Source organism: Alligator sinensis, unplaced genomic scaffold (genome assembly GCF_000455745.1).
Source record: "Alligator sinensis unplaced genomic scaffold, ASM45574v1 scaffold687_1, whole genome shotgun sequence".
Lineage (NCBI taxonomy): Eukaryota > Metazoa > Chordata > Crocodylia > Alligatoridae > Alligator > Alligator sinensis.
In genome coordinates this window covers 151,106-162,144 of record NW_005842662.1, presented here as the reverse complement: position 1 = coordinate 162,144, position 11,039 = coordinate 151,106, and the positions used below count along the sequence as shown (strand labels likewise).

Sequence of the window (11,039 nt, the reverse complement as noted above, 5' to 3'; positions counted from 1 at the left end):
TTTCTATGACACCATGTGCTGTTCTACCACAAGAACCATCTTTTTTTATGTCAAACAAAGGGATTTTGGAGGAAAAATGTGTGACTTTGTTATTCACAGTTTGTTCTCTTCAGCAGAAAAGCCAAGTTTCAGTCCAGTAGTCCCTTTCTCTTGAACAAAAGACTACATTCATTACCATCCACTGAACCAAAGTAAGAGCAAAGAGCAATTATGCCAGTGCTGTAGAGTTCTGACCTTATATCTCTCTGTATAAAAAAAAGTGGTTTTTCCCGTTTGTCCTTTAAAGAACTTCACTTCCAGCCTATTTTTTGCTTCTTTCTCCACCACATTCACTGAGACCTCAGCTGACCTCCAGGCATGTGGATCTTTTATCTCCTCTTTGCTGTTCTCTTCCTGGTTTCTCTTCTCCATTGAGATAATGCCCTCTGTCAGAGGCAGCCAACAGATTGGTAAAAGCAGGAATACTACAATTGAACAAGAAAGCAAACCTAGCTGCTTAGGCTGTGCTCACAGCTAGGAAAATATCACCATTAGATGGGGAACTCTTGGCCCCACTGTTTCAACAGCAAACCCTCCATGGACTCCAGAAGGGATGGATTTCCCTCTCATGCAGGGTGTTTCAAAAATGCATACCCACTTCAGCCGTCAGGGATACAGAGACGTATTGATCAAGAAGGGTTGATTCTTATTTCTTTAGAAAGCAAGAATTTCCAATGTACGCTAGCGTAGGTATTCCAGATGTCCACCATTGATAAATAGGAACTCATTGCAGCAGCCAGCAAGAGAACAGTACACACATGGGTATATATATATTTTTGAGACACCTTGGATACAAGAATATGAATCTGTTTCAGCAACTTCACAGTCTCAGATCAATTCATTGTTCCCTTAATTTTCCATAGAGATTGTCTGTCAGCACCACAGTCACTTACTTTATGTCCTGTTAAAAGGTTTGTAGGTCACAGCCCTGCAGTTGGATACATGCAAGTAAATGCCTATACTTTCATGCAGTTCCCATGAGGTCGACAGCACTCCACATCGATGCCAGGCTCTATCCTCATGGAGCTGATTGCAGGATGGGACACTTTTGGACCAAAAAAACTGCAAAAAAGTTGGATCAGTTCTGGCCTGCAGCTCAAATTTCCAGGCACAAAATGCAAGAAATGTTCTCCCTCTCATGGGTGCCGTGTACATGGGGCCCCTTGGGAAGAGGGTTGTCACCTTGAGATGCGTAAAACTTTTCACATATCCCCCCCCTACCCCCCCCAGCAAAATTAAAAGTCTGTGACTATGCCGCCTCTAATTACCGGCCTTTCCCAATGTGAACATTTCTTTTCTCCTGTGTGTATGCAACAGTCATGATCCAAGTCTCTTACCTGTATTCTTAGCCACCACACCTTTTAGTGCCTTGCTGACAGATTCAGCTTTAGCATGACTCATTTAGGACTAGACTATGAAAAAGATTTATGTAATTTGGGATGAAAAGAGGCACCCTGATGGGGTTTTCAAAGCGCTTAGGTGCTTTCACACCTGTTGATTTCAATGGGAAGGAGGCACCTTTGCAGAACCACTAGGCACGTACCTGTAGCTTGACATGCCCCAATACCATTAAAAACCTTTCTGAAGGCACTTTTGAACTGCATCCTAACTGTTCCCCTCCTGTGAGACATTACTCACAGTGATTCTCCTCTCCTTCTGGCTTCTCTAATGTAGTTTCGTGTCAGGTCTACCCTCTCTACTCATGGGATCATAAATCAGGGAATCTGGCCATCTCTGTTGACTCTGGGGGTAGGATAAACCTTTTCTTTGTGTTCAGGGAAAGGCCATTTTATCACTCTGCTTATTCAGAGGTGGTTCCTGCTGTGCTGGCAACTCTACCCGGAGGAGATGGAGACTGAGGACTGCTGAAAAAGCAACAGCATATGCTGCAAAAGGATGTGAAAGGGTCTTCACTAGGAGCTGAAGAAATCTGACCCAAGAAACAGGGCATCAGGAGACATCTGGGCCAACTCCAGTAACTAAACTCAAGCTGTTCCATCGTGTCATTTAATTAGAAGGAAGTGTTGAGCTTCTCTGATTGGATGTACGGAGTATTGTCTCCTACCTGGACCCCTTTTGTCCAAATCATTTAATTTGGGGTGTTGCCAGACTAACAAAGTCACTTAAATTGAAGTGATGTTGTCGCCATGATGGTCCAGGAAATACGAGAAAGACAAAAATGCTGTTGGTGATACCTTTAATTGGCCCAAGTTGGTCCAATAAAAGATATCGCCCACAGAGTCCCTGCCTCTCGCAGTCTAAGTCAACCTTACTGCTTCTCCCCTCCCTCTGTGTTTGATTTCAAAAGGTACCGTGGTCCCGAGGGGCATGGCAGGCAATAGTAATCTGTCACCAGAGAAGATCCATTAGTGGCAATCATCTTTTTGGGGGCTGGATTCTGATTTCACTTATAACAATGTAAATCCTATGGAGTGAGAGGTATGACTGAATTGTAGTTGGAATCAGAATCTGGACCCCCGTTTCTAGAAATGGATACACAAGGACCCCTGTTTGAGGGGGGGCCAAGCAGGAAGACTGAAAAGGAAGCCAGGATAACAAAAGATCTTGACATTTGGTAGAGTAGTTTTAGGGGATGAGACGGCCTAATGAGAGAGTGTGGTGGGAAGGATTTGGGCATGCTATCAGTTTGGGAGGGCTGAGCAGCAGCTGTCCATGTGGTAAGACTTCAATTCGATAGAAACACCTGGCTCCTCGTTGTCAGGTCAGCTGGCCTGTACCCACAGTCCGGGGAGCTACATCCAGGACTTTTGATACAGTCTCCCACAACAGTCTCACAAGCAAGCTAAAGGAAAATAGGTTGGATGAATGCACTGTAAGGTGGATAGAAAACTAGTTGGATCATCATGCTCAAAGGGTAGTAATCAATGGCTCAGTGTTTAGTTGGTAGGCGGTATTAAGTGGAGTGCCCCAGGGATCGGTCCTGGGACCAGTTTTCTTCAATGTCTTCATCAACAGTCTGGACAAAGGGATGGAGTACACCTTCAGAAAGTTTGCGGAGGACACCCAGCTGGAGGAAGTAGTAGATATGCTGCAGGGTAGGGCTAGGATTCAGAGAGACCTCGATAAATTGGAAGATTGGACCAAAAGAAATCCCATGAAGTTCAGTAAGGACAAGTGCAAAGTCCTGCGCTTAGGACAGAACATCCCTCTGATGACCTGAAGAATGACCCAAAGGCCAGGCCAGGGCTGCCACCCCTCCTCACATCTGCGGGGTAATCCCAGGCTTCCTTGTGCTGTTGACAAGCACAGATTTGTTGGGTAACTACAGACATTAGTTTGTCATAAGACCTCTGTGAAGCTTGTTTGCTGTTCCCAGGGGACAGTTCAATGTCTGTTTGACCAGGATAGTGAGAGCCAAGAAGAAAACCTTAATTTGCTGTGTGAAAAAGTGTGCGGTATAATGGAATGACAGTCTGGAGAGGTAAGGCTCTGAGTTGGGTGCCTCAGTTACCCATTGTCTGCATTGTACCCATTGATAGTTGTACAATCCAACCTTGCAGGGGTGCTGTGAGGCTACAGGAGGTCCGAATACAATAACCAGGGGAGATCCCATCCAGCCTTACATTCCTATGGCTCCCATTCACACGGCTCCCAGGCTGCAGCACAATGACTGCCACTGCAAAGCCTAGAAGTGAACACCCAGTGAAAAAGGCATCGATGATATCAAAAGGAAAAAACAATAGACAGAAAAAGATGCTGATAAGACAAGAGGGAAGCGCTGGAGTCAGTCTGTGGGGGTGATTCTGGTGCTTGGGCAGCACTTTCACGGTGCTAAGCGCTATGGGCTCCTGCAATATATGTAATGAGTAATAGCAAAGCCCCCTGGGAGCCCAGCAATGGATCAAGACCCTATTATAGTAGGTGCTGTGCAAGCACACAACCAAGAGATCCTGGTGCATAAGTTGCCAGGGGCAACAGATGAAGAATTGGAATGGTCTCATCTGTATGATGACAGCTAACACAGGTGGGTTTGCAATAGGGGTAACTAAACTTAATCTGAACTGTAAGAGCCACTGCACTTCCATTTCTGAAGTGACATGCCCCTGTGGACTCCAGCTGCTTTGCTGTGCACAGGTTCATGGTCGCTGTGCAGTGCAGAGCAGCTGAAGCATGCAGTGCAACTCGCTCCAGATGTGCACTTACATCACCCATGCCGAGACTGACTTTATCCCTGCTCTCCATCTACCAAGATGTTAATTCAGGGGTGCTCCGCCCCAGGCTGGAGCCATCTCATCTCACCCACAGCTTCCCATGGGTCTGGAAAATTTGGCAACAAGGGAGCAGTGCTAATTAACACTGCTACTGCTCATGCTGCCAGATTTCCACGTCGCTGTATCAGGCCATTCTCACACAGCTGGATCAACCAGGCTATCCCAGCCCATGCAGTTGGATCAAGCTCCATCCAAACCAGGGGTGGGCACTTATTTCGGACAGAGGGCCACTTACTGAGTTTTGACAAGCCATCGAGGACTGCATGACAGGCAGCCAGGGGCAGATAAATATTAATTTCCTAAATTTTTAAAGGAGCCCCGCAGGCCGGATAGACTGGCCTGGTGGGCCGCATCCACCCTGATCCAGACCATTCCCATGCAGCTGGATTGAGCCTACAGATGGGATCTGGCCCACAGCCAACCTGGCACAGCTTATCTAACCCATGGGCATCAATGCTTTAAGTTATATGAAGAAACAGGGATTTTTCACCAGTAGAAGGACAAGCTATTTCTATGCATATTAAAAGGACCCTCAGGTTAAAAAGCATGTATGTTGTCTCTGCCTCACAACACCAGAAGAAAGGAGTGCTTGGTGACATGGAGAGGTGGCAGGTTCTGCTAAATGGAAATAATCACTGGGCAATCAGACTGTGGCACTCACTGCCCCGAGGCCAACAATTTGGGGCTGGTCCTGCTTTGAGCAGGGGTTGGACTAAATGACCCCCTCCCAACCCCATTTTCTATGATCCTTGATAAGACTCAGCGGGACCAAGAACAAGCACAGCCAGCAGCTTAACAGTTAATATTATCAGAGCTCATGGCTCTGTGTTAGGAATCGGGAAGGTAACTTCACGGACGCCTATTATGCCCCTTCTCACTACCATGGGGGTCACATGCGTCCTCTGAAACAACTGGACCTGACCACTGCCAGAGATGGGATGCTGCACTCCCATATTCCTCCACTTCTTAAAATGAAATATTTCTTCTTAACATGCTCTGAGCCTTAAATTTGAGTTTTTAAAATGCAAAAATTTCTCGATGCAACAGCTAGAATCTGGGTCCTTGTAAAAGTGTCTTTGTTTGATGGAGTTTTTTTTGATCGAGTCATAAGATGTGGGTATCTTACATCTAAAGGCATCTAATAACCACAGAAATATGGTTTATGGGCTTTGAGTGTGTTCTAGTTTGGCAAGTCCTAAGCTCCACGGGTCCTTGAGACTCAGGACCCACCAACACAGAGACAGGCTCATATGAAAAACTTGTTCTGAGCTAGTATGAACATAATCTTCTGTCAATAAGTCACAGGCTTAAAACAAGAAGAATGGGCATGGTTATTTTTCTAACACTCAATGAATTCTGTAAGGCAGTGTCTTGCCTCACTCAGGGCCCCATCCAAATACACCGAATTACATGAGAGACTCTCCATTGATTTCAATGGAGGCTGAATGAAAATCCAGGGGATTAAAATGCATCACTCAGGGTGTTCAGCACACCAAGGTCAATGACTACTGTCTTCAAGACGCAGTGTCTTACAGATAGCTGGGCAGGAGACAAAAGCTATAGCTGCAATGCAGTCACTGCTATGATGCCCCTTGCATAGACACACCCAAGCTTGTTTTAAGGAGACTATCTTAGATATTGCTAGCAGGATGGCTATGGTAATTTGGAGATCAGCCTGGGAGAGATGTCCAAGCACCTCTCCCATTCTTGGATGGGTTTGGCAGTTTGTTCTGGGCTCTGCCATAGATACAAGGTTAGCAGAGCCCCGGCTAGGCAACTGCAGTGGTGACACACCCATAAAGGGCAGGGCAGGGCAGGGCAGCTTGTTCTACCCCTGAGCAGCCAGTGGACTTTTAAGTGCCCTACATCCACTTGTGATCATGGACACATCAAAAAGACCCACAAATTATCAAAATGAGAGGCCTAAAGTCAGTCACCTTCATCCATGCTTGAGGGGCGGGATGTACTCTGTACCTGGCAGTGTCATGAAAGCATAGTCATGGTCACCTATAGCAATGAAGATGTCACGGCACAGGTTTTGGCATGGGCCAGCAACCCATGTAAGTACCCAAAGTGCCTGCCTGGGTTTATCCAGACCTCACTGAAGCCATTGCCACTGCAGCTTACTCCAGGTGTCTACATGTGACCACAGGGTAGACATTTCAGCACAAGGCCTGATTTCCAGACATGCAGAACCCTTCCCACATAAAGCAAATCACCTTTAAAACCCATGCCCCTTAGGCCAACCGAAGTCTGCTGAAGTCAATTTAAAAATGCACCATGACCTTGGGCTTTGGATCACAGTCCAAGTGAGAGGTCTCAATATTAATTTCCCTGCCAGCCTCCCACTTCCCCCATTCAGGGGACCAATGTCTAGTATGTAAAGCACAGGCCGGGATTTGTGAACAGCAGGCTCTGAAAACCCTGGAGATTCAAGGTAGCTGAGTCACTGGGCAGCTTCCCGCCCAAGGGCCAGACGTCAACACAGCCTTCAAGCAAGGCAGAGATGAGTACGGATGTGCCTGGACTACCACTGTATAGCTTGCAGTGTTAATTGATTATGTATGTGGACAAGGTTGCCAGTCCTCTGAGCAATTATACTGGCTGCTGCCAGAGGAGCTCAACTTGACTGGCAGTGGGTATCCATTTTGGCTTCATCCAGCAGAAACATGGTGGCCATTCAATAGTCTGGCCTTCCTAAGTACCTAGTAATAATCTAGCTACATAGAAGTGTTGAATCACCATCTTTTCCCAGCTGGCCTTCAATGCAGTATAGAGATGGTTTTACCCATATTTCTATTTTAAAATAAAGCCTTCAAAACCGGAAAGAAGCCTCTGAAATGCTGTTGCTTCTCTTTTTCTCCCCCCAAGTCGATCCCCACAAATCCAGGTGCAATCTTGACCTGCTTGCCCTGATCTCTGATTAAGTCAGGAGGTCCCATCCAGCCCTTTGCCCTGTGTTCCTGTGTCCAGCCAGGAAAAGGCGTATCTGCATTGTTTGATGTTGATGCTTCTTCCATTTGGCCTGGCTGTATTTGTCAATGCTGGCCCATCTCCAGCTTGCAAATAAAAGGCCACAGAGGCAGCTTGCAAAGGGGGAAATAAATCCTTGTCTGTGCTCTTCCTTACTTTCCTGTAAAGAGTAGACATATATTATTTCCTTGGGGGGGGGGGGGGGGGGGGGGGAGGTATAGTGGGATTCAGCTCTCCAGCTAGAAAACCAGTAGGGCACAATGTGAGTGCTCTAACTCCCCTCCCCAATGAGTCTCGGAGTTTCTTTCCCAGTAAAGCAAGTCCCAGCTCATGAGAGGAGACTCTGAGAGTTCATTAAAATAAAAGTGGAAGTTTCCAGCAGACCAGGTTCTTTGGGTAGATGTGATATCTTTTATTAGACCAACTAAATAGTTGGGGGGGGAAATGTTCCTTGCAAGCTTTCAGGCACTAACACCCTTCTTCAGGCCAAGGGAGAGTTTGCCAGTGTTTGTGTGCTCTCCTGGGTAGAGTAGAAACCAAAATGCAAAACGCATGTCTGTGAAAATCCACATGCATGGCAGCGAGGTTTTTGCATTCTCATATTTGCATTTTGCAGACCTGCATTTTGCATTTTGGAGAGCACACAAACACCAACAAACTCTTCCTATGCCTGAAGAAGGGCGTTTGTGCCCGTAAGCTTGCAAGGAACATTTTTTTTCCCACTATTTAATTGGTCTAATAAAAGATACCAGATTTACCCAAAGAACCTGGTCTGCCTATATCCTTAGACCAACACGGCTACAACCAACAACCCTGAAGTCTCTAACATGTGTTTCTAGAGAAATGTTTCAAAAAGTGACCCCATGACATCCAAAGGACGGAATTCAACGTGTATTCATATACCCTTTATTTAGACTCTTGTGATTTTTTTTACATCAATGTCCTGATTTTTTCATGGGGAATTTTTGCACACAAAACTCCGATACTGCAAGTACCATGTACCCACAGACAGAAAACTGGGACTAGGAACTGCGTTCCTGTCACCACTGGCTGAAATATAAGTACAGGACAACTGAATTGTGCCCTCTCTCCCTCAAGATCTTTGTGACCTGAAGTGGCTTCAGTTCTGGCCTGTGGCTTTTATATTGTCGATAAAAAGCTTTGTTTGCTTTCCTGCTGCTGGTGCCTCCAGGATGAACCTTCTCCCCAAGGCCACTGTTTGCTGGAGTGTCGAAATGCACCTGATAGTGGTCTCTCGTCATCAGGAATATTTTGCAATCTCTCCAGCCTGTATAAATCAATAGTCTTCCCATCTCTGTCTGCTTGTTTCCATCTTCCTGGGTGCTGCTTTCTTGCGGTGTGATCTGCCCTTCAACCATGAGGATCCTTTACCTGCTCTTTGCTGCTGTCATGATCCTTTTCCTCCAGGCTGTTCCAGGTGAGGTAGAAAGATTTAAAGGGAGTGTATGGGACTGGGTGGAGAGGGAGCAGAGATGTTTTCATGCTGCAGCTGAGAAGAATTAGACTGGGGTCTCTGGGGAAGATGGGGCACCTGGGATCCTCCAAGCAAGAACTTACTGCATGAAATATTCTGCCTGGGATGCCTTTTGAGGACAAAATCTTCAAAACCCAATCAAAGGTATGGTCAGTTAATAGCAGCTTGCAAAAAAACTCAAGTTGAATCCTGATGCTCACTTCACAGTACTCTGACTGTAAGATGGGGATAGTGGAACCATTTTAATACTCAAGGGTGTTAGTTTAATAGGGGATTAGTTCATCAAAGTCAGTGGGATTATTCCAGTGACCTTCAGATCAGTCCTTCATCTCAGCTGGAAAGTGCATAGGAAGTATCACTGGGATGGTTGCAATGGTGTTGGGTACAATGCCTGGAAGCATTGCTGGGATTGTTGTGATGGTGTTGAGTGCAATGTGTGGAAGCATCACTGGGATGGTTGCGATGGTGTTGGGTGCAATGCACGGAAGCATCACTGGGATTGTTGTGATGGTGTTGGGTACAATGCATGGAAGCATCGCTGGGATTGTCACAATGGTGTTGGGTGCAATGCATGGAAGCATCGCTGGGATTGTTGTGATGGTGTTGGGTGCAATGCATGGAAGCATTATTGGGATTGTTGCGATGGTGTTGGGTACAATGCATGGAAGCATTGCTGGGATTGTCACAATGGTGCTGGGTACAATGCATGGAAGCATTGCTTGGATTGTCACAATGGTGCTGGGTACAATGCATGGAAGCATCGCTGGGATGGTTGCGATGGTGTTGGGAACAATGCATGACACAGGGCTGCTGTGGGTTTGCTCCCTGGCTCCTGCTCCAGCCGATTTAGTGACAGCAAGGGAGGTGGAGGCAGTGCAAGGAACAATGTCCTTTAATAAATTGCAACACTGAACTGAAAGTTGAATGAAAGCCAGAAATGTCCTGTTCTTGCCTGGTGGAGTGGTAGCCAAAACAAAATTTGAACAAGCAGTGGCAAACCAGTGTAACTTATGCTCACAAACCAAAGATTAGTCCAAGGTTGTGGGCAGGGTTGGTGCAGGGAGGAGGGGAAGAGTCTCTGCTTTTGATTCCCTATTTTTTCGGAAACAGAAATGAAACCAGTGGGTTCTTTTTTGTTTTGTTTTTCTGATGTTGTATTAAAATACAGGTTGCTTCTGCCTTGTGCTTTTTTCTGAAAGATTTTAGGGGCAACTTCTCCAGATTTTAGGCGACCCCACTTCCCCAGAGCTCCTGCGAACATTGATTTTGGGCATGTTCTGCCAATCTGCACGTAGCAAACATAGGAATGAGGTGCTGATGAATGAGGCTGCCGGTCCACGGCCGCTCTCCAGCACACGGGGGAGTCCATGAGTGGTAGCAGGGATTGTCCTCAGTGCAACTCCAGGGCCTCGTTTTGTGGGGAGGTGGTGGGTGTGGGTGGAAGGGAAGGGATCACTTGTGAATCGCACACCCAGAAGTCTTGGAGAAGTGATGTAGACAAACCCCAAGAGTATTAAGATGCCTATACCATCAGAGCTGTCAAGGGAGTGAAACTTAAATAGCAAGGAAGGGAGGGGTTTTTACTCAGACTGTTTAAAACCCCTCCATTTTCATCCATTCAATTCAACTGTCCAACAGGCGGATGGGAAGAATAGCCCTTTTATGAAAGATGCAGTTTTCTAGCCTGGTGTTGAGTGCAAAACAAGGAATCCTTGCTATTTTGAAAGGTAAAGACAAACCCAACGCTCTCTCGTACACCCCGCCACCCCAAAAAATGACCAAACTAAAAAAAACCCCAACCTTTTCTGGACCTTTTAAGTATCTTAGATAAAAATACAGTAGCACATCTTTGCTTTGTTTGCAGGCTGCCAATAAGGCACGTGGGTTGTTATCATCGTAAGTGTCTCTTGCAAATCAAGGGAAGTGATTCTTCCTCTCTATTCAGCATGGCTGAGCCCTGACCTGGAGTCTGTGTCCAGTTTGGGGCCCAACCCTTCAAGTGGAAAATGGCAAAAAGGATTAGAGGCCTGGGAAATGTGACTTATGGGGAAAGGCTGAAAGACCTAGGATCGTTTCGTTTGCAGAAGAGCAGAGTGAGGAGAGATTTGATCTATCCCCCTTGAGCAGGGGGCTGGACTGGGTGATCTCATGAGGTCCCTTCCAGCCCTATTTAATTTTCCCCATGAGCTTATGATCTAGTTTCCCAGTTGCCCAATTTAAGCTCCTGCTAGGCCGACAGTGAACCTCAACTTCAGGAGGGCTCTGCCTGGGTGCACGGTTCTCATTGCAAAGATTATGTC

General features: G+C 46.4%; 1 long non-coding RNA gene across 1 annotated transcript in view; it reads left to right on the top strand.

Annotated features, from left to right (window-relative positions):
- Nucleotides 1-8,583: 8,583 nt before the first annotated feature.
- LOC112551926 overlaps nt 8,584-11,039 on the top strand; it is a 2,590-nt gene continuing 134 nt past the window's right edge. Inside the window, exons 1-2 of the long non-coding RNA XR_003096269.1 lie at nt 8,584-8,682; nt 10,378-10,466. This is a non-coding gene — a long non-coding RNA (uncharacterized LOC112551926). The remainder of the gene's footprint in view (nt 8,683-10,377; nt 10,467-11,039) is intronic.